The 21,696-nt window shown below is 44.6% G+C and overlaps 1 long non-coding RNA gene across 1 annotated transcript; it reads right to left on the bottom strand.

Moving 5' to 3' along the window:
- Nucleotides 1-18,196: 18,196 nt before the first annotated feature.
- LOC103638513 (uncharacterized) lies at nucleotides 18,197-18,898 on the bottom strand. Its single transcript, XR_002265232.1, has 2 exons — nucleotides 18,391-18,898; nucleotides 18,197-18,306 (listed from the first exon to the last, which is right to left on the bottom strand). It is a non-coding gene; the product is annotated as an uncharacterized lncRNA (long non-coding RNA).
- Between the last annotated feature and the right edge of the window lie 2,798 nt (nucleotides 18,899-21,696).

Raw genomic sequence — 21,696 nt, 5'->3', positions numbered from 1 at the left:
GCCATGACTACCATATTATTATGGAGAGGCTGATGCCCGTGATGTTTCGAGGCTATTTTAAGGATGAGCTTTGGAGCATATTTGCAGAGTTGAGTTACTTCTATAGGGAAGTATGCGCAAAGACGGTATCGAAGAGGTTGATGCAGAAATTTGAGAAAGAAATTCCAATTCTTATTTGTAAATTTGAAAAGGTTTTCCCGCCAGGATTCTTCAATGTGATGCAACATCTAATTGTGCATTTGCCTTGGGAAGCTTTGGTAGGCGGACCAGTGCAATTCAGGTGGATGTATCCTATAGAAAGGGCGTTGAAAAAGCTCAGGGCGTCTGTTCGGAACAAGGCTAGAGTCGAAGGGTGTATTGCGGAGGCTTTTGCCCTTAAGGAGATATCTCAATTCTCAACCAGGTATTTCGCTCGAGCCAACAATGTGTTTGCGCCTTCAGTGCGACTTCATGTCGATAATGAATCACCCCAAAGCACCCTTCAAATTTTTGCGAATCCGGGTAAAGCAGTTGGAAAAGGGAGTGTACGTCACATTGAAGCATCAGATTTGAACACGCTAATGCTATATATGTATAGCAATATTGACAGCACACAGGAGGCGTTCGAGTAAGTTTTCCTCATAATTACGTCCATTTTCTCATCTCATAATTTCTATAGTGTGTAATCTCCATGTTTGTAATATGTCCAGCATGTTTGATGAAGAATGTTGGAAATCTACTAGTAAACCTACGGCCATCCAATTAGAAAATCTTCGACGTGATGGGTTGAAAGGTGGACCAAACTTTGTGCAGTGGTTTCGTAATTATGTTAGTAATTGTCATTCTCTCATTGTCCATACTTAATCTTTGAATTTTGGACTTGGAAGATATAATGCATATACTAATTACTTGTATAGGTTTCCAAAAACTCTGTGCACCCGGACTTGCAGCAAATGGCACATACCTCTGTGTCCGTCCGAAACTATACTCGCTATGATGTAAATGGATATCGCTTCCGAACCGCGAAATTGGAGAAGAGTCGACCATTGGCAGCCACCACCAATAGTGGTGTGTTGGCAAGTTCATATGTTGACGATGACAAAGTAGTGGACTATTACGGTGTTCTTCAAAACATTGTAGAGTTGATTTTCGATGGCCCCAAAGAACTTAAAGTCGTGTTTTTCGAGTGCGACTGGTTTGATGCTCATAGTGGGACTCGTGTCGACAAGTATGGTAATGTCGAGGTGAAGCATAGCTCTAGGATTCCGAGCAGTATGAGCGATGTTGTCCTTGCAAATCAGGCAAAACAGGTGTACTACCTGCCATATCCTCACCCAAGCCTTAGGGCTTGGTGGGTTGCAATCAAAGTCAACCCACAAGTCGTCGCTCCAGAGAGTGCTGACTACGTGAGTATAATCAGGGACAACGATGATGCTGTTTTTCAACCAGAAGCGGCGTCGAATCAAGACATAGCTCACCGATTCCATGTGACCAATGGAGAAGGACTTGAAAATCTCTGTTGCAATTCAAGCGACTTAATTGAAGAACCTAGGTCAAAGCGCAAACGACCTGTCGTCGTTAGAAGATCAGTAAGGATCCAACGAAATCAAGAGCGTATGAATAAACAACGAGCCGAAGAAGCATCATCGGATGCGGATGACTTTTGATTAGTATGTTTCTTTTAGCTATGTATTCCAATTTCCACATTATTAATTTTCATATTATTTGTTTCATATACTGTGGTTTGACATTAATTTATCTACAGTTGAACATGTTCAAGCATAGGAGATCGAGGAGGAGTGGGGGCAGCGCGGCCAGCGAGGACAGCTCGGGCAGTGGGCTTTTTCAGGGCACCTCACAGAGCCGACAGAGGCAGCAACAACTTCTCGACTGTCTAGACGAAGTGCAGGGTGAGGAGGGTGAGCAGGAGACTCCTCAGCAGGATGCTCATGTGCAGGGTGAGGAGGGTGAGCAGGATGACGAGGGTGAGCAGGATGAGGAGGTTGACCCAATGGGGGCAGGCAGCGCGGGCGACGCGTCAGATGGTTCTACGTCCTTCAGGTATTATTATGCATATTACTTTAATTGATATTAGTTTCTAATCATTTCATCATATTGAATTTACTTGTATACTTAGGTATAAGAAGAGCAATGCGCTTGGTCCGAGACCTGCCGAGAGGAGGCTCATCCGGCCGCATGGAGAATGGTGGGGCTTATTTCTGTTTTGTTAATTTTTTAATGTGAACGTGATTGCACTAGTTTACTTGTTTTATTAATTTTTGTAGGTCATGGGAAGACTTGACTTGGGACGGTACAGGCAGACGTCCTAAGGTGAACGCGGTGTTGGGTAGCCTCTGTCGCTTCTACTACCCTGGCATGGTGGAGCTCAATGGCGAGAGGTTCGCGGCTATGCAGTGGGCTGACTGGGGTCTAAAGGACTATGTCGAGCCAGGGGAGTCAGGGGAAAGCAGTAGCGGAGGGGGAAGTTCGGAAAAAAAAACGAAGGACTTGTCAGGTGGCTGTGTGGGACGAGTTCTGGGTGAGTTTACTTTCGTATATAAGCAATTCATTGAATTATTGCTTCACCTAATCTTACTTTAACTTAACTTCTCCATTGATATGTAGGGGAGGTTCCAATTGCCGGATGACATCGAGGAGGATCAGGCTCAGTGGACACGTGTGAAGAGGCACTTTCGGAAGTGCGCTGATAAGATAATCAAGGATGCCATGTACAATGCTCGCATCGCGGCCGTCAACTACTACTACAAGAAGATAAAGGGTCAGAAAATGAGCAAAGCATTAGGGGCCAATAAGATCTACCTCACAGAGGAGCAGTACCTGGAGAGCGTTGTGGATTGGCTGTCCAAGGACATGGAAGCATGGAGGTGGTTGGCTAAGAGATGGGCGTCGCCTGAGTGGATTGCAGAGTCCAACAAGCACCGTGTCAACCGTGGCACTGAAGGACCGGGGCATAGGTACGGCGCCGATGGACACCTTGGTACCGCACGCCGCATGGTCAGTATATAAATCAAACTTGTATGTTACATCTATGAAAATTATATGGTTTAACTCTTCTTTTTCATGCAGGAAGCTGAAAGTGGAGTTGCTCCAAGTTTTATGGAGGTTTACGTCCGTGGTCACCGTGGCCCTGATCCGACGAACCCTGATGAGCTATGCAGCGAGGCGGCAAGGGAGAAAATGGTAAACAAGTTTGTATTTACGAATTAAATTGCATGTTTTGTGTCTAACTCCAACTTTAACTTTCTTTGCAGAATGCATATGGGGAGGAAATGACTCAACGCCATGGGCCTGATTTCGACTGGATGCATTCAGACTTAGATGCCTCGGCGTTGTACCATAGTGGTGGGGGTAGAAAGCATGGCAGGTGAGGTGTTTGTGTTTGATTCGACGATTTCATTAACAAGAATGTGTCCACTTAATGGCTCAACTATGTGTATCATGCAGGTTTGCCTTTGGCACCGGCGTTGTGGAATATAACAGGACAATAGGTCAAGGGAAGGCATCCTCTTCGGGAGGGAGTTCTCGCTCCTCCAGGTCTGCTCGAGAGGCTCAGCTGGAGGAGGAGACTCGGGCAGCACAGGAGCAGGCTCGAGCAGCACAGGAGCAGGCTCGAGCAGCGCAGGAGCAGGTTGGACAGCTGACGCAATATATGGCTTCTTATTTTCAGGTAATTTGTCTATCTCATCACGTGTCGTCATTGAATTCAAAGTATAATGTTGTGATTCTAACGTTGCATCCATTTGCAGGAAATGACTACTCGACTCGGCCCTGATATGAACTTGCCCGCTTTTCGCCCTCCCCAGGTAACACTTTCTGAACACTTCAATTCCATAGCAACTTTTTCTTTATTATCAAAAATGGCTCGCAGGCACAAGGATGGGGACAGTGGCCAGGACAAGCTCCAGCGTCGCAGCCACAGTGGACCGGTGTTGGGTGGACGCAGGCACCTCCAGGCACTTGGACGCCTCCACCACCCCAAGGATCGCAGCCAGTCCCGGGATGGGTGCCACCGGTCTCCCAGCCACCGGCGGGCTCTCAGCCATATCAAGCGTGGATGGCACCGCCACCGACGGGGTGGGTGCCACCACCTCTGGGGTGGCCACCACAACAGTACCCGTGGATGCATGCACAACCTCCTCCTCACCATGGATCACAGGTGATGTTCCATGTTTAGTTTTACGCAAATATTGACCAAACACAACAATGTATATGTATACAGCCTTATTTGAATGATTGATGAATTGCAGGGTTCAGCGTCACATGCTCATGGATCGGAGGGTGGTGTCAACGTCCAAGACTTCCTCGTCCATGGTGCTGGAGGGAGTGGCCACCTTCCTGGTGGCGGAGGAGGGAGTGGCCAAAACTCCCACAGCCCGCCGGAGTGAGGAGTGAGTAGTGAGTGTGTACTATGGACTGTTTATGGACTTATGGACTATTTATGGACTCTGGACTGGACTTATTTGAATGGACTATGGAATGTGTTTTGTGAATTATGTGAATGTGTTTTGTTAATTATGTATTTTGCTTGTGAATGTGTATATGTTAATTGTGATAATGTTTATTTTGCTGTGAATTATTAATAGGTGCAGAAAAATCTGTTTTTGGGGGGGGAACATCAATTTTCGTCGGCCTCGGTCTGGCCGACGAAAATAAGTTCCCAGGCTATTTTCGTCGGTCTCAGTGTTGGCCGACGAAAATAACCTGGGAACTTATTTTCGTCGGCCACCATCGGGCCGCCGAAAATAGTTGGTCCACTCACTATTTTCGTCGGCCTTGGGAAAGCCGACGAAAATAGCTATTTTTCGTCGGGACCGACGAAAATAGTTGCCTAATTTCGTCGAATTTATTTTCGGCGGCTATTTTCGTCGGCCTGCCGACGAAAATATTCTATTTTCGTCGGTTTAGGCTTATTTTCGTGGGTTTTTGGCCCACGAAAATTTAGGCGTTTCCTGTAGTGACATCAGAATAAAATTTTCCGCCCATCAAAGTTGCTTTGGCTAAAGGACCTTTTGTATCATCTATGGAGAAGGCAGCTTCGACATTGGCTGTAGTTTTGACGTGATCGCATCCAACCTTCTCCAGAATAGCCGCAATCCCCCGGGCGCTGGAGAAAGCATAGATATCTCCGTGATCATTCAGAATTTCCTCAAAAGCTTCGGCTTCCCCGCTTATCCACTCAATAACGCCCTCGGGGTCGCCTCGAATGAAGTTCTCCTCATAGGAGTAGGCACCAACCTTTGAAAAGCTGCTTTTCAATTTTTTCACGTAGTCCAAGGATTTTTCAAAGCATCTTTCCTTGGATTCGCGGAGCTTCTCAATATTTTTCTCTAGCCTGGCCTTCCACCATTCACTTATCTCTTGGCTGGCCTTCTCGACTTCACAATTTTCTTTGGCTTCGGCCAGTTGTTTCCGAAGGTCTTCAACCTCGGCTCTTTGGGCTTTGGCCTGAGCATTGTACTTAGCTTCATCTTATTTTATTCACCAATGAAATTAAAATCTTGTCTTTCTCCAAACCTTCATTTCTCAGCTCAATTACCTCTGAGCGAAGGTTGCTAAGAGCTATTGTGCAGCCTTCGTCTTCGGCGCTCTTTTGTGCCCTCAAGGCATTGCTAAGAATTAAGCCATGCAAGAAAAAGAAAGAATTAAGCATAACAATGAAATACTTCATTTCCAACTTTAAAGATAACTTCTATACCTTTATAATGTTGAACGCAAGGCTATCAGCAAGATCATCCTTCGACATGGCCGAAAGGCCTTCCTCAAGCTTCGGAAATCCCATACTTTTAGCTATCTCCTGACAAACAGATATTTCTTTGTTGTCCGGGAGACAGTACAGGAAATCATCTTCGTTAGTGCCATTGAACACTAAGGCCCCTTTTGGATATTTTAGTTTCTGGGCATATTGTCTAGCTTCTAAGATTTCTTCATTGGATAATTTTTTCCCCGAAGCATGTCGAATAATGTAATCAACATCTTCGGCCGGAGCTTCGGGGGCAGGAGATTTTGCTTTTTCCATCATATCTTGCCCTGCTGACATGCCAGTATATGAAGTTCGTTGCTCAGCTTTATCTTCAGGTGCGACAGCCTTCGTTTTAATGGCCACTGTAGTCCCATCTTCGGCCTCGGCCTGGACCTTGGCAACTTCGGCAACTTTCTTAATAGGAGCAGGGGTCTAGGACTTTGTGGTCTCCATAACAGCGTCTAGCACACTGGCCATCCTCCTCCTCTTGGGAGTTGCGGCAGGAGCTTTTTGCACTTTCGGCAATTCTGCTTATGCTGGTGGGCTCAGAATTTCTGGCATTTTCACTGATTTTTCCACTTTTGGCTCTTCGGCTGTATCATCCTTGGCTTTGGCTGGCCTGACTGTAGGCACCTTCGGCACTACAATCGATTCTTCAGCGCTCTGCACGATGGGAGCAGCTTGTTTTGCTTGGGCAGTTGAAGAGGTCCCTTCGCCAAATTCAGGCACTACGGTCGGTTCAATATATCACGGCCGGTGAGTTAGAACCTTCATTTTCTTGCCCTTCTGCACAACAATGGTGGCCGAAGCGGCAGTTTTTCTCTTCCTTCATTGCCTTCACAGTGGGTAGTGATAATCAGGGTATACGAAGCCAATTGCATCAAACACCCTGTTCAATCTTTTCTTGCCTCGACCCCCAAAGGCTGCGAACAAGGCATCATCTCCGGCCTTGGAATATGTCCCAAGTAGCTCGTCGCTGGTAGCTTCAATGCATTTCAACCAGTCATCATTTGGTTCGTCAAACTTCTCTCTAAATCTGAAGGTATATTTCAATCGAACTAGGCCACCTTCACTGGATTTGGCAGTAGTCTCCTTCGCCATATCCCAGCTCTCCACAAGTGGCCACACTCAGAAGGCTATGTGCTCTTGAATTATATCTCATGTGCCAATGAAGGCACAAACATTGCTAAAGGCCTTCTGGCATGCTTCGATGTCACTTTCAATAGCTACCTTCGGCCTTCGGAGGTCGAAGCGAGACCAGATGGGGCGCTGGATAATTTCCTTGATGTCTTCCCTTTTAATCAGATCATTTTTAACATAAAACCATTCCTCCATCCAGCCCCCAGGCCATCTTTTCCGGTATGTCGGCACCGGGTAGCTTGCATTGGGGCGAGCAATAAATCCATAACAACCGAAGTTGTTGTGGTACTGTTCTTTGCCAGTAGCCTTCGTCTCATATAATAGCTCGTGCATATTGCAGAAGCACTTCGCACTTGGCTCCAGCCCCTGGCTTCTTACAGCCCAAACAAACATCCCCATCCTAATTATAGCTTTGGGGGTAATCTGATGAAGAAAGATCTGGAATATCTTTAACACCTCAACCACAAATCTGCTCAACGGGAACCGAAGGCCTACCTTCAAGAAGCTTCGGTAAATAACAACTTCATTTTCCTCAGGAGCAGGAGCAGTGCTGTCCCCTCCAACCCTCACAATAGACATGTCGCGAAAGTATCTCCCTCTCATAGCGTCAATATGACTTTGTTTGATGGTCGATTTCCCGAAGATGGTATGGCTTGGCCGCCAGGGCCGATCCTCAAAATCTTCATCTCCACTCTCCACATCATAACTATCACTGTCATCAGAATCTTCAGACAAACCCTCCATTATCTCCTTTGTAATTTTCTCTGTGTTTGTTTTTGCCATAGACTCATAAAACCCAGCAATAAAAGGATCTGCAACTTTCTTCTCTTCATACAGCTTCTTCTCCTCAGTGAGCTTCTTCTCCTCAGTCATCTTTTCCTTAGTTATCTTCTTCTCCTCAGACATGGAGCAAGCACGTATTTAAACCGAAGCCCGAAAATCAGGCGAGAGCTGATAAGCAAGAGTTAAAAATTCGAGAAAATAATGCAAACAGCAGAAATGGCGTATCAAATGTCGTCGCTGTGGGTTCCTATTTATACGCCTAGTGCTTTGCCACTTGGCATGCCCCGTTTGTCATTGACTTTCGCTATTCTAGCGAAGGGAAGGTGTTTTTTTGGACCTTCGGCTTAAGGCCTTCGTCCATGTCGCAGCCTGAATTTATTGTTATAACAAATTAATACTGCGAGGGGCTACTGTTGGGGGCCTTCGTCTTCCGAAGGTCCTAAAAAACACAACTAACATGTTTTCCAAGTATAATATATTCACAGGGACCTTCGGCCTCGGAATGAAGCTATACACGATATGAAAAGCATGGTCTGGGAGAAAGATGAACCAGTTCCGAAGCTACGCGTAGAGAAGCTTCAGCTTAGCGACGGAAAATGAAACTGACTTAAAGAGGAAAAGGTTATCCAGTCCTTGATAGATTGTCCTTAAGTCAATAGTAAATATCAAAGGCATGAACGTAATTTTACACAGGCTGCGTCCTGTGCCTATAAATAGATGAACAGTAACACCGTACTGTTCACGCTGATTTGTATTCACTCGCATGTCACACCTGGATTTTCACCTTCTGTCAAGCCGAAGGTATGAATGTAATTCGATATTGTTCATGTCTACTCATGATGATATAATAAAAATATCCTGGTGACGGCATATGATTATTCATGTTATTTTCTATGTTTCATATGTTTCTACTTTCATTATTATATACTGAGATGATGAAGGTACGTCCTTCATAACCTTCGTCTGAAGATCATTATATTCTAAGGGAGATAATGCTTCGAAGGACAAAGGTCTTTAATCATTAACATTTTGAGTTGCCTTGTTCTTTACTCATAGCATTTGAGAACAAGTCCCCAACAGTTTAACAATCCATATATTTGGCAACAAACATGGATTCATCCTTGGTGTAGGTTTATGAAAATGAATCACAAGTTAGATCCATAGAAAAATATTATGCATGGAAATGTAATATTTTACATGCTTGTAACTCGCTGGAAATGCAACAAGAACTCGGCTGATTGTCACAACTAATCACAAAAAACTCTTGTACATGTTCATACAAATGAGGAAGAATAATGACATTAAAACATTTCAGCTGGATGGTAAACAAATAAAATTTGAGTGAACAAACATAAAGGATGGGAAACAAATTAACTACCAAAAATTTTGCTGTCACCAAAGCAATATAAACAATATAAGCATTTCATGAGAAATGGTAGTCAGAAAATTTATGGCATACATTGTTATATAGATCCCCTTGGTATACCAAATTCTGTTTATGAGAGCACCTAGAGGGGGGGGTGAATAGGTGATCCTGTAAATCTTAAAAACTTAAGCCACAAAACTTTGATTAAGTGTTAGCACAGTTAATGCCAAGTGGCTAGAGCGAAGATCTTGCACAATACAAGAAAATCAACACAGAGAGGACACGGTGATTTATCCCGTGGTTCGGCCAAGTACAAAACTTGCCTACTCCATGTTGTGGCGTCCCAACGGACGAGAGTTGCACTCAACTCCTCTCAAGTGATCCAATGATCAACTTGAATACCACAGTGTTATGCTTTTCTTCTCAATATCCCGTTTGCGAGGAATCTCCACAACTTTGGAGCCTCTCGCCCTTACACTTGAGATTCACAAAGAAATACGGAGTAAGGAGGGAACTAGCAACGCACACAAGACTCAAAATCAGAGCAACACCACGCACGCAAGTCGCAACAAGAGCTCGCAACACAACTCAAAGAGTTCACAACTCCACAAGAGCTCTAGATGCTATCACAATGAACCGAATGCGTGGAATCGATGTCTTGGTGCTTAGGAATGTTGTAGGAATGCTTAGTGTTCTCCTCCTTGCGCCAAGGGGTCCCTTTTATAGCCCCAAGGCAGCTAGGAGCCGTTGGGAACAAATCTGGAAGGCCATCTTTGCCTTCTGTCTCGTGGCGCACCGGACAGTCCGGTGCACACCGGACACTGTCCGGTGCCCGATTTGTTTCCTTAAACAGCACATCCGACCGTTGATATCTGATGCAGATCTGCGCACAGTTGGCGCACCGGACATGTCCGGTGCACACCGGACAGTCCGGTGTTCCTTTCCGACCGTTGGCTCGGCCACGTGTCGCGCGCCGATCGCGCGGCCGACCGTTGGCTCACCGGACAGTCCGGTGCACACCGGACAGTCCGGTGAATTTTAGCCGAAGTCGCCGGAGAAAACCCGAGAGCGGCTGGTTTACCCCGCGCTGGTCTGGCGCACCGGACACTGTCCGGTGCACACCGGACAGTCCGGTGCCCCAGCCCGAAGCAGCCTTTGGCTGTACACAGCCACTCTCCACTTCTTTTTCTTTTTCCTGTTTCTAACACTTAGACAAGATATTAGTACACAAAACCAATGTACTAAGGCTTAGAAACATACCTTTACTTGTGATTTGCACTTTGTTCAACCATGGGCACATTTTCACATTTAAGCACTTGTGTTTGCACTCAATCACCAAAATACTTAGAAATGGCCCAAAGGCACATTTCCCTTTCAATCTCCCCCTTTTTGGTGATTTATGCCAACACAACATAAAGCAACTAGAACAAGTGCAAAATCACTTCAAATAAAAACTAACTTTGAGTTTTATCCAGTTTTGACATATATGGATCATCTTTTGCCACCACTTGGTTTGTTTTTGCAAATCAAACTCAAATCTCTATCTCTAAGTCAAACACACATGTTGAAGCATAAAGAGAGTCATTTCAAAAGAGATTGATCAAAGATTTCAAAAACTCCCCCTAAATCCCATAATCAATACTTCTCCCCACAAGAAGCCAACATTTGATAAGAAGTGCAATAAAAAAGTTTTGACAAACCAAAAACTTTATCTTACAATTTTCGAAATTTCTCAAGTCAAGTGGTAGCTGATCCATTTATTGCTTTGGCCTTTATTTTCTCCCCCTTTGGCATCAAGCACCAAAACGGGATCAATCTTGGCCCTTTAACCCCATTGCCTCACCAAAATCTTCAATTAAGAGCAAATGGCAATAAGAGTTCATTAGATGGACTTGGAATAAGTTACCCTCTCATCGGAGTGCAGTGGAAGTCTTTCATGGTCCAAGTCCACCTTTTCCCTTTCAATCCTCCTTCGAGACTAAATCAAGCAAACTCAAGCATATGGTTAGTCGCAAAGGGTCAAGTTGTAACACATCTCCCTCTAAACATGTGCATCACTTTGCAACGGACTTGTGAGGTCCAGGGAGTGTTTGTACAACTTGAGCACCACAATAAGCAACAAAATGCAGATCAAAGGCATAAACACATGTATGCTACAATTCAATCCAAGTTCCGCGAATCTAAGACATTTAGCTCACTACGCAGCCTGCAAAAGGTCTTCTCATCTAGAGGCTTGGTAAAGATATCGGCTAGCTGGTTCTCGGTGCTAACATGAAACACTTCGATATCCCCCTTTTGCTGGTGGTCTCTCAAAAAGTGATGCCGGATGTCTATGTGCTTTGTGCGGCTGTGCTCAACAGGATTTTCCGCCATGCGGATAGCACTCTCATTATCACATAGGAGTGGGACTTTGCTCAGATTATAGCCAAAGTCCCTGAGGGTTTGCCTCATCCAAAGTAGTTGCGCGCAACACTGGCCTGCGGCAACATACTCGGCCTCAGCGGTGGACAGGGCAACGGAGGTTTGTTTCTTAGAGTTCCATGACACCAGGGACCTTCCTAAGAATTGGCACGTCCCCGATGTACTCTTCCTATCGACCTTACATCCAGCATAATCGGAATCTGAGTATCCAACCAAGTCAAAGGTAGACCCCTTTGGATACCAGAGCCCGAAGCAAGGCGTAGCAACTAAATATCTAAGAATTCGCTTCACCGCCACTAAGTGACACTCCTTAGAATCGGATTGAAATCTAGCACACATGCATACGCTAAGCATAATATCCGGTCTACTAGCACATAAGTAAAGTAATGACCCTATCATTGACCGGTATGCTTTTTGATCAACGGACTTACCACCTTTGTTGAGGTCGGTGTGCCCGTCGGTTCCCATCGGCGTCTTTGCGGGCTTGGCGTCCTTCATCCCAAACCGCTTTAGCAGGTCCTGCGTGTACTTCGTTTGGGAGATGAAGGTGCCGTCCTTGAGTTGCTTCACTTGGAACCCAAGGAAGTAGTTCAACTCGCCCATCATCGACATCTCAAATTTCTGCGTCATCACCCTGCTAAACTCTTCACAAGACTTTTGGTTAGTCGAACCAAATATTATGTCATCGACATAAATTTGGCACACAAACAAATCACCATCACATGTCTTTGTAAACAGAGTTGGATCGGCTTTCCCAACTTTGAAAGCATTAACAAGTAGAAAGTCTCTAAGGCATTCATACCATGCTCTTGGGGCTTGCTTAAGTCCATAGAGCGCCTTAGAGAGCTTACACACATGGTCGGGGTACCGATCATCCTCGAAGCCAGGGGGTTGCTCCACGTACACCTCCTCCTTTATTGGCCCGTTGAGGAAAGCGCTCTTCACATCCATTTGGTACAACCTGAAAGAATGATGAGCGGCATATGCTAGCAAGATACGAATTGATTCTAGCCTAGCCACAGGAGCAAAAGTCTCCTCAAAGTCCAAACCTGCGACTTGGGCATAACCTTTTGCCACAAGTCGAGCCTTGTTCCTTGTCACCACTCCGTGCTCGTCCTGTTTGTTGCGGAACACCCACTTGGTTCCCACAACATTTTGCTTTGGACGAGGCACCAGTGTCCAAACTTCATTCCTCTTGAAGTTATTGAGCTCCTCTTGCATGGCCAACACCCAGTCCGGATCTAGCAAGGCCTCCTCTACCCTGAAAGGCTCAATAGAAGAGACAAAGGAGTAATGCTCACAAAAATTAACTAATCGAGATCGAGTAGTTACTCCCTTGCTAATGTCACCCAGAATTTGGTCGACGGGATGATCCCTTTGAATCATCGCTCGAACTTGGGTTGGAGGTGCCGGTTGCGCTTCTTCCTCCATCACATGATCATCTTGTGCTCCCCCTTGATCACACTCCTCCTGTTGATGAACCTGTTCATCGTCTTGAGTTGGGGGATGCACCATTGTTGAGGAAGAAGGTTGATCTTGTTCATCTTGTTCCTGTGGCCGAACTTCTCCAATCGCCATGGTTCGTATAGCGGCCGTCGGAACATCTTCTTCATCTACATCATCACAATCAACAACTTGCTCTCTTGGAGAGCCATTAGTCTCATCAAATACAACGTCGCTAGAGACTTCAACCAAACCCGATGATTTGTTGAAGACTCTATACGCCTTTGTATTTGAGTCATAACCTAACAAAAACCCTTCTACTGCTTTGGGAGCAAACTTAGAATTTCTACCTTTCTTCACTAGAATGTAGCACTTGCTCCCAAAAACACGAAAATAAGATACATTGGGTTTGTTACCGGTTAGCAGCTCATACGAAGTCTTCTTGAGGAGGCGGTGAAGGTAGACCCTGTTGATGGCATGGCAAGCCGTGTTCACGGCTTCCGTCCAAAAGCACTCGGGGGTCTTGAACTCTCCTAGCATCGTCCTCGCCATATCGATGAGCGTCCTGTTCTTCCTTTCTACCACACCATTTTGTTGTGGTGTGTAGGGAGCGGAGAACTCGTGCTTGATCCCTTCCTCCTCAAGGAATTCCTCCACTTGAAGGTTCTTGAACTCGGACCCGTTGTCGCTCCTTATCTTCTTCACCTTGAGCTCAAACTCATTTTGAGCCCTCCTGAGGAAGCGCTTGAGGGTCCCTTGGGTTTCAGACTTATCCTGCAAAAAGAACACCCAAGTGAAGCGGGAAAAATCATCTACAATAACCAGACCATACTTACTCCCTCCTATGCTCAGATAGGCGACGGGTCCGAAGAGGTCCATATGCAACAGCTCCAGGGGTCTTGAAGTGGTCATCACATTCTTGCTGTGATGCGCTCCTCCCACTTGTTTACCTGCTTGACAAGCTGCACAAGGTCTATCTTTTTCGAATTGAACATTAGTCAGACCTATCACGTGTTCTCCCTTTAGAAGCTTGTGAAGGTTCTTCATCCCCACATGTGCTAAGCGGCGATGCCACAGCCAGCCCATGCTAGTCTTAGCTATTAAGCATGCATCTAGACCGGCCTCTTCTTTTGCAAAATCAACTAAATAAAGTTTGCCGTCTAATACACCCTTAAAAGCTAGTGAACCATCACTTCTTCTAAAGACAGACACATCTACATTTGTAAAAAGACAATTATATTCCATATTGCATAATTGACTTACAGATAATAAATTATATCCCAAAGACTCAACTAAAAACACATTAGAAATTGAGTGCTCATTAGAAATTGCAATTTTACCTAACCCTTTTACCTTGCCTTGATTCCCATCACCGAATATAATTGAATCTTGGGAATCCTTATTCTTGACGTAGGAGGTGAACATCTTCTTCTCCCCCGTCATATGGTTTGTGCATCCGCTGTTGATAATCCAGCTTGAACCCCCAGATGCATAAACCTGCAAGGCAAATTTAGGCTTGGGTCTTAGGTACCCAACTTATGTTGGGTCCTACAAGGTTAGCACAAATATCCTTAGGGACCCAAATGCAAGTTTTGTCTCCCTTGCATTTTGCCCCTAATTTCCTAGCAATCACTTTTCTATCCTTTCTACAAATAGCAAAGGAAGCATTCAAAGCACAGTAAATTGTAGAAGGACCATTCATAACTTTTCTAGGAACATTAACAATATTCTTCCTAGGCATATGATGTATATTTTTCCTAGGCATATTTCTATTATGCACATAAGAAGAACTAGAAGCAAACATGGCATGAGAGTTAAAATCATCATATGCATTATAACTCCTATACGCATTTCTAGTTTGTCTCCTATCATGATATAAAAAGGCATGGTTCCTTTTAGCACTAGTAGCCATAGGGGCCTTCCCTTTCTCCTTAGTGGGAATGGGAGCCTTATGGCTTGTTAAGTTCTTGGCTTCCCTCTTGAAGCCAAGTCCATCCTTAATTGAGGGGTGTCTACCGATCGTATAGGCATCCCTTGCAAATTTTAGTTTATCAAATTCATTCTTGCTAGTCTTAAGTTGGGCATTAAGACTAGCCAAATCCTCAGTTAATTTGGAAATTGAAACTAAATGATCACTACAAGCATCAACATCGAAATCTTTACACCTAGTGCAAATCTCAACATGTTCTACACAAGAATTAGATTTACTAGCTACTTCTAGTTTAGCATTTAAGTCATCATTAACACTCTTTAAAGTAACAATGGTTTTATGACAAGAAGATAGTTCACTAGAAAGTACTTCATTTCTTTTAACTTCTAAAGCATAAGATTTTTGTGCTTCTACAAATTTGTCATGCTCTTCATACAAAAGGTCCTCTTGTTTTTCTAAGAGTCTATCTTTTTCATTCAAGGCATCAATCAATTCATTAATTTTATCTACTTTAGTTCTATCCAATCCCTTGAACAAACTAGAGTAATCTATTTCATCATCACTAGACTCATCATCACTGGAAGAATCATAAGTGACATTGTTTTGATTGCATACCTTCTTCTCCCTTGCCATAAGACATGTGTGACGCTCGTTGGGGAAGAGGGATGACTTGTTGAAGGCAGTGGCGGCAAGTCCTTCATTGTCAGAGTCGGAGGAGGAACAATCCGAATCCCACTCCTTTCCGATATGTGCCTCGCCCTTGGCCTTCTTGTAATGCTTCTTCTTTTCCCTTTTGCTCCCGTGTTCCTGGTCACTATCATTGTCGAGACAGTTAGCAATAAAATGACCAAGCTTACCGCATTTGAAGCATGATCGTTTTCCCTTGGTCTTAGTCTTGCTTGGCTGTCCCTTGCGACCTTTTAGTGCCGTCTTGAATCTTTTGATGATGAGAGCCATCTCTTCATCATTAAGACCGGCCGCCTCAATTTGCACCACCTTGCTGGGCAGCGCCTCCTTGCTCCTTGTTGCCTTGAGAGCAATGGGTTGAGGCTCATGGATTGGGCCATTCAACGCGTCGTCCACGTACCTCGCCTCCTTGATCATCATTCGCCCGCTTACAAATTTTCCAAGAATTTCCTCGGGCGACATCTTGATGTACCTAGGATTTTCACGGATATTGTTCACCAAGTGAGGATCAAGAACGGTAAATGACCTTAGCATTAGGCGGACGACGTCGTGATCCGTCCATCGCGTGCTTCCGTAGCTCCTTATTTTGTTGATAAGGATCTTGAGTCGGTTGTATGTTTGTGTCGGCTCCTCGCCCCTTATCATCGCGAATCGTCCGAGCTCGCCCTCCACCAACTCCATCTTGGTGAGTAAGGTGACATCATTCCCCTCATGAGAGATCTTGAGGGTGTCCCAAATCTGCTTGGCATTGTCCAAGCCGCTCACCTTGTGATACTCGTCCCTGCACAAAGAGGCTAGCAACACAGTAGTAGCTTGTGCATTTTTATGAATCTGTTCATTAATAAACGAAGGACTATCCGAGCTATCAAACTTCATTCCACTTTCCACAATCTCCCAAATGCTTGGATGGAGAGAAAATAGGTGAGTACGCATTTTGTGACTCCAAAATCCGTAGTCCTCTCCATCAAAGTGAGGAGGCTTGCCAAGTGGAATGGGGAGCAAATGAGCATTTGAATTATGCGGAATGCGCGAATAATCAAAAGAAAAGTTTGAGTTAACCGTCTTTTGTTTGTCATAGACGTTGTCATCGTTGTCCTTTTGGGAAGAGGAAGATTCGTCGCTATCGTCGTAGTAGACGATCTCCTTGATGCGCCTTGTCTTCTTCTTCTTCCCTTCCTTCCGTCTATGGCCCGAGCCGGAGTCGGTAGGCTTGTCTTCTTTGGGCTCGTTGACGAAGGACTCCTTCTCCTTATCGTTGATCACGATTCCCTTCCCCTTAGGATCCATCTCTTCGGGCGGTTAGTCCCTTTCTTGAAGAGAACGGCTCCGATACCAATTGAGAGCACCTAGAGGGGGGGGGGGTGAATAGGTGATCCTGTAAATCTTAAAAACTTAAGCCACAAAACTTTGATTAAGTGTTAGCACAGTTAATGCCAAGTGGCTAGAGCGAAGATCTTGCACAATACAAGAAAATCAACACAGAGAGGACACGGTGATTTATCCCGTGGTTCGGCCAAGTACAAAACTTGCCTACTCCACGTTGTGGCGTCCCAACGGACGAGAGTTGCACTCAACTCCTCTCAAGTGATCCAATGATCAACTTGAATACCACAGTGTTATGCTTTTCTTCTCAATATCCCGTTTGCGAGGAATCTCCACAACTTTGGAGCCTCTCGCCCTTACACTTGAGATTCACAAAGAAATACGGAGTAAGGAGGGAACTAGCAACGCACACAAGACTCAAAATCAGAGCAACACCACGCACGCAAGTCGCAACAAGAGCTCGCAACACAACTCAAAGAGTTCACAACTCCACAAGAGCTCTAGATGCTATCACAATGAACCGAATGCGTGGAATCGATGTCTTGGTGCTTAGGAATGTTGTAGGAATGCTTAGTGTTCTCCTCCTTGCGCCAAGGGGTCCCTTTTATAGCCCCAAGGCAGCTAGGAGCCGTTGGGAACAAATCTGGAAGGCCATCTTTGCCTTCTGTCTCGTGGCGCACCGGACAGTCCGGTGCACACCGGACACTGTCCGGTGCCCGATTTGTTTCCTTAAACAGCACATCCGACCGTTGATATCTGATGCAGATCTGCGCACAGTTGGCGCACCGGACATGTCCGGTGCACACCGGACAGTCCGGTGTTCCTTTCCGACCGTTGGCTCGGCCACGTGTCGCGCGCCGATCGCGCGGCCGACCGTTGGCCCGGCCGACCGTTGGCTCACCGGACAGTCTGGTGCACACCGGACAGTCCGGTGAATTTTAGCCGAAGTCGCCGGAGAAAACCCGAGAGCGGCTGGTTTACCCCGCGCTGGTCTGGCGCACCGGACACTGTCCGGTGCACACCGGACAGTCCGGTGCCCCAGCCCGAAGCAGCCTTTGGCTGTACACAGCCACTCTCCACTTCTTTTTCTTTTTCCTGTTTCTAACACTTAGACAAGATATTAGTACACAAAACCAATGTACTAAGGCTTAGAAACATACCTTTACTTGTGATTTGCACTTTGTTCAACCATGGGCACATTTTCACATTTAAGCACTTGTGTTTGCACTCAATCACCAAAATACTTAGAAATGGCCCAAAGGCACATTTCCCTTTCAGTTTACTACAAAATTGAGTGAACAAACATAAAGGGCCCATTAAGCCCAATAGCACTCTTAGCAACTCATAATAAGATGAACATATAGAAGTCTGAACATATTCCAACAAGCTCTCAAACGATGGTGTTTGCTGCGCTAGCAATCCTAGGCCAAAGATCAGCACACTCCTTGTCGATAGGTCCAGTGATAGCGAAACCTGCAAGACAAATTTGATAGTTTGTCATGCCATGCCAAACAGAATAGGCCCAATGCTGGAGGAATTATAGTGGACAATTCATACCTTTCATATCACCCTTGGGATTCACAATCACTCCAGCATTATCTGCAAATGAAAGGCAGCAACCCAGGTCAGTTCAACATTTAATATCAAAATAGGTAGAGCCAAGTCAGTTCAACAATTTATAACAAAAAAGGTAGAGCATGTCATTTCAACAGTTAATAACAAAAAAGGTAGAGCCAGGCCAGTTCAACAGTTAATAACAAGAGAAAAGGCAGAAGAATAGACAGTAGAAATCAATAGAAGACTTAAACAATCAAGTATTCCAAAGCACCTAAACTTAGCATGGAATCATCATAAGTATTAAAAGAAGAAAATATATGTCTCATGGCCAGTGCCAAAGTTTCAATGCAGTGATGCCACTACCCAAGGCAATGGAATATGAGACCATTTCAAATGGAGGATGGCCTCAAGGATGAAAATCCTCGCTAGTAAACCTCTATAGATAAAACTTGATTTCTGACGTTTGCTTTGGAACATGCAAACATGTAACGTTCGCTCCAAAAAAAACTGAAAGAACTAAAGTGTGGCAGAACCTCCCAAGTTATTGGGCCCACATGCACCTGTCCTTGTCTCGAAGACCTCAGACGGCTATGCATGTGTACCAGATAACTTAACAGGATCTGTCCGAGTGCCCCAAGGACCTCGGAAAAAACACTTACAACCAGGACCACAGAATTAAGTAAACACAAATCACACACCAACATTTTCAGCGGAAATCTTATTACCAAATTTTACAAGTTACATCAAGTTTTACAATGTACATGATCGGAGTGATTACAAAAGTGATTCAAAGAAATAACTTGAATTGTTATAAATTATTTGTAGTTTTGAAATATATGCTAGCTTAAGTGACCATCCTCAATAAGAAGTATAGAAGTACTTAGACTTATAAGAAGGCCATGCCCACCGGCGCTTAACAACATCCATAGTAGCACAATTCTAGTACCTGCAACAACATGGGTTCGAAAACCCTGAGTATGAAGTGTACTTTCGCAAGTCTTACCCGTCTAAAGAAAAAGACTCTCAAGGATATGCTGGCTATTGGGAATCAAGGTATAGCTTGTCAAGAATCAAAGACTCTTTTGCAGAAAAGCTTACTATAAGTGGATCCTTAAAAATCCATTTTTACTTGTCAGGTTAAGTAAAGTTACCTGCATCTAGAGTTCTTTCTACCCTAGTTCAAGCACTTGGCCTACACTAGCCGTCTTTTTATCATCCCTTCAGTTCACTAGATTGCTACGTGTAGGGCAGTGACCAAGTCTTCATGTTCGAGAAGTAATGGCGATCTGAATCGATTAATACCCAGCTGGGGATCTCCAATCACACGACATGTGTAGCACTTAACCCTTGCATATGTCAACTCGCCACCAGAGTTCTTAAGACCAGATCGGGTTCACGTCAACCGAGAGCACAGATACACCACCGTCCAGCCTCTTGCCATGGAGGGTACACGCTACCTCGCCATCTCTCGACTCCCATTGCGTGTTGTCCTATTCTTGTATTAGTCTGCCCGAGGCAAAGCTTACCCATGATGAGGCATGTGACCAGTTAAAAGGTCCTCAATCAGCAAGCCTACATCGACACGGTCCTTAATCGACTCAGACGGAGACATTACACCGAGACTCCCTTCTCGTGCAAGTCAACCGCCCGGTCTCAGCTTTATTATTTTCAACCCAAAGATTGGTACCTGGCAGAGGTACATCTTTTCCGATGTTGAACCCATCAAGGCCCTCCATCAAGGCCCTGATGGATCCACCATCACAAGTTTTTCTTTTCGAAAACATTCCCACCCACTGAAGCATCACTTTTGTTTTAAAACAAAACATTTTTATTTGCTAAAGCAAGGCTAAGCATCATAAAATTCTTTTCCAAAAGGTATCAAGGAAGGGTAATCAATTTTCTAAGGAAGGAAATGCATCAATTGTTTAACACACAACTCCTATCACCTAATGCATCAAACAAGGTGATAAAAGATTTTAAAACAGCAAGGAGGTGGTAACCGGGGCTTGCCTGGATAACACTACGTTAGTGTTGTTAGACGTCGATCACTTGACGACCATCTTTTTCTAATACTTGTTTCGTCTGTCCATCTTCAGTTCCGTTCATCAGCACCATCTTGTGGTCGACTCAATTCTGGTTCTTCGCATCACGTGGTTAATTCACGTACCTGAATGAAATGCATTATGCACATGAATGCATATAGATATGAATAGTACAACACTAAATATTACTACATGTCCGCGAACTAAACACCTAGCAGCGAGGCGTTGTACTATTTCATACGGAAACACTAGTTATCGACATACGACTAAGCGTAATGATTACGCTTCTCTAGATTAACCGATTCTAACGCAAACATCTTGAAACAACCAACTATACACATTAATCACGATTAGCCTAACACAACTTATCAGTTAATTAATTAAATTCTAAGCTTAGTGGTCTAAGGAATTTATATCTAAAACAAGAATAAAAGCACATCATTTTTTTGACCACGCGACTGGATTAAATTACATACCACTCTAAGCTATCATATATAGCCTACAATTAATTTTATCAAACAATTATAATTCGTCATAAGTAGTACTAACAATATTATTGTTTAGACATTTTAAAATACTAAATTTAAACTTCATTCACTAATTTACCGTACGTCACATAATTAACATCTCAAACCCACCCAACGCAACTACTCCAAAATCATGAAAATAATCACATCACATTCATCGAATAATTCAATAATTAAGCTAACGGAAATATGAATCGGCTTACCATACTAAATCAAACTTGCAACCACGAAATCGACGACGCCTTTCAGCTCAGCATTTCACCGAAAATAGGGTGAGTGCTGCGTCGAATCGCGCTTCTTCTTCATCCACATCGAGAATTCTCCGGCCGCGTACTATGATCTTGGCGTAGACGAGGATGACGATCGACGACTTGTTCCAGCTTTTGTCTAACACTTGGTGAATATCACGCTGCTAGCTTCGTCTTCACCCGGCGCTTTGTATTTCTTGAGAATGCATGAAACGACGACGAGATCGATTCTGGAGCGAGCTGGCGAGGTGTGGTCGAGCAGGTTAGCGCGAGCTTTAGCGAGGACTCGAATCCAGAGAGGACTCTGACGACAGCGAGGTCATGAGCTCTAGTGACACAGGGTCAAGCGGTGAATGCGTTCGGCGTGCATACGTGAGTCGAACCGAAGGCGGGGAATCGATGAAGCAAAGTTCGTCAACAAGCATCATGGAGGAATCAACGACATTGCTTCACACACGATGTGACGACGAACGACAATAACCGATATGG

Source organism: Zea mays, chromosome 9 (assembly GCF_902167145.1).
Source record: "Zea mays cultivar B73 chromosome 9, Zm-B73-REFERENCE-NAM-5.0, whole genome shotgun sequence".
NCBI classification, from domain to species: Eukaryota; Viridiplantae; Streptophyta; class Magnoliopsida; order Poales; family Poaceae; genus Zea; species Zea mays.
The sequence above is the reverse complement of the archived record's forward strand: the minus strand, read 5'-3'. Positions and strand labels throughout refer to the sequence as shown.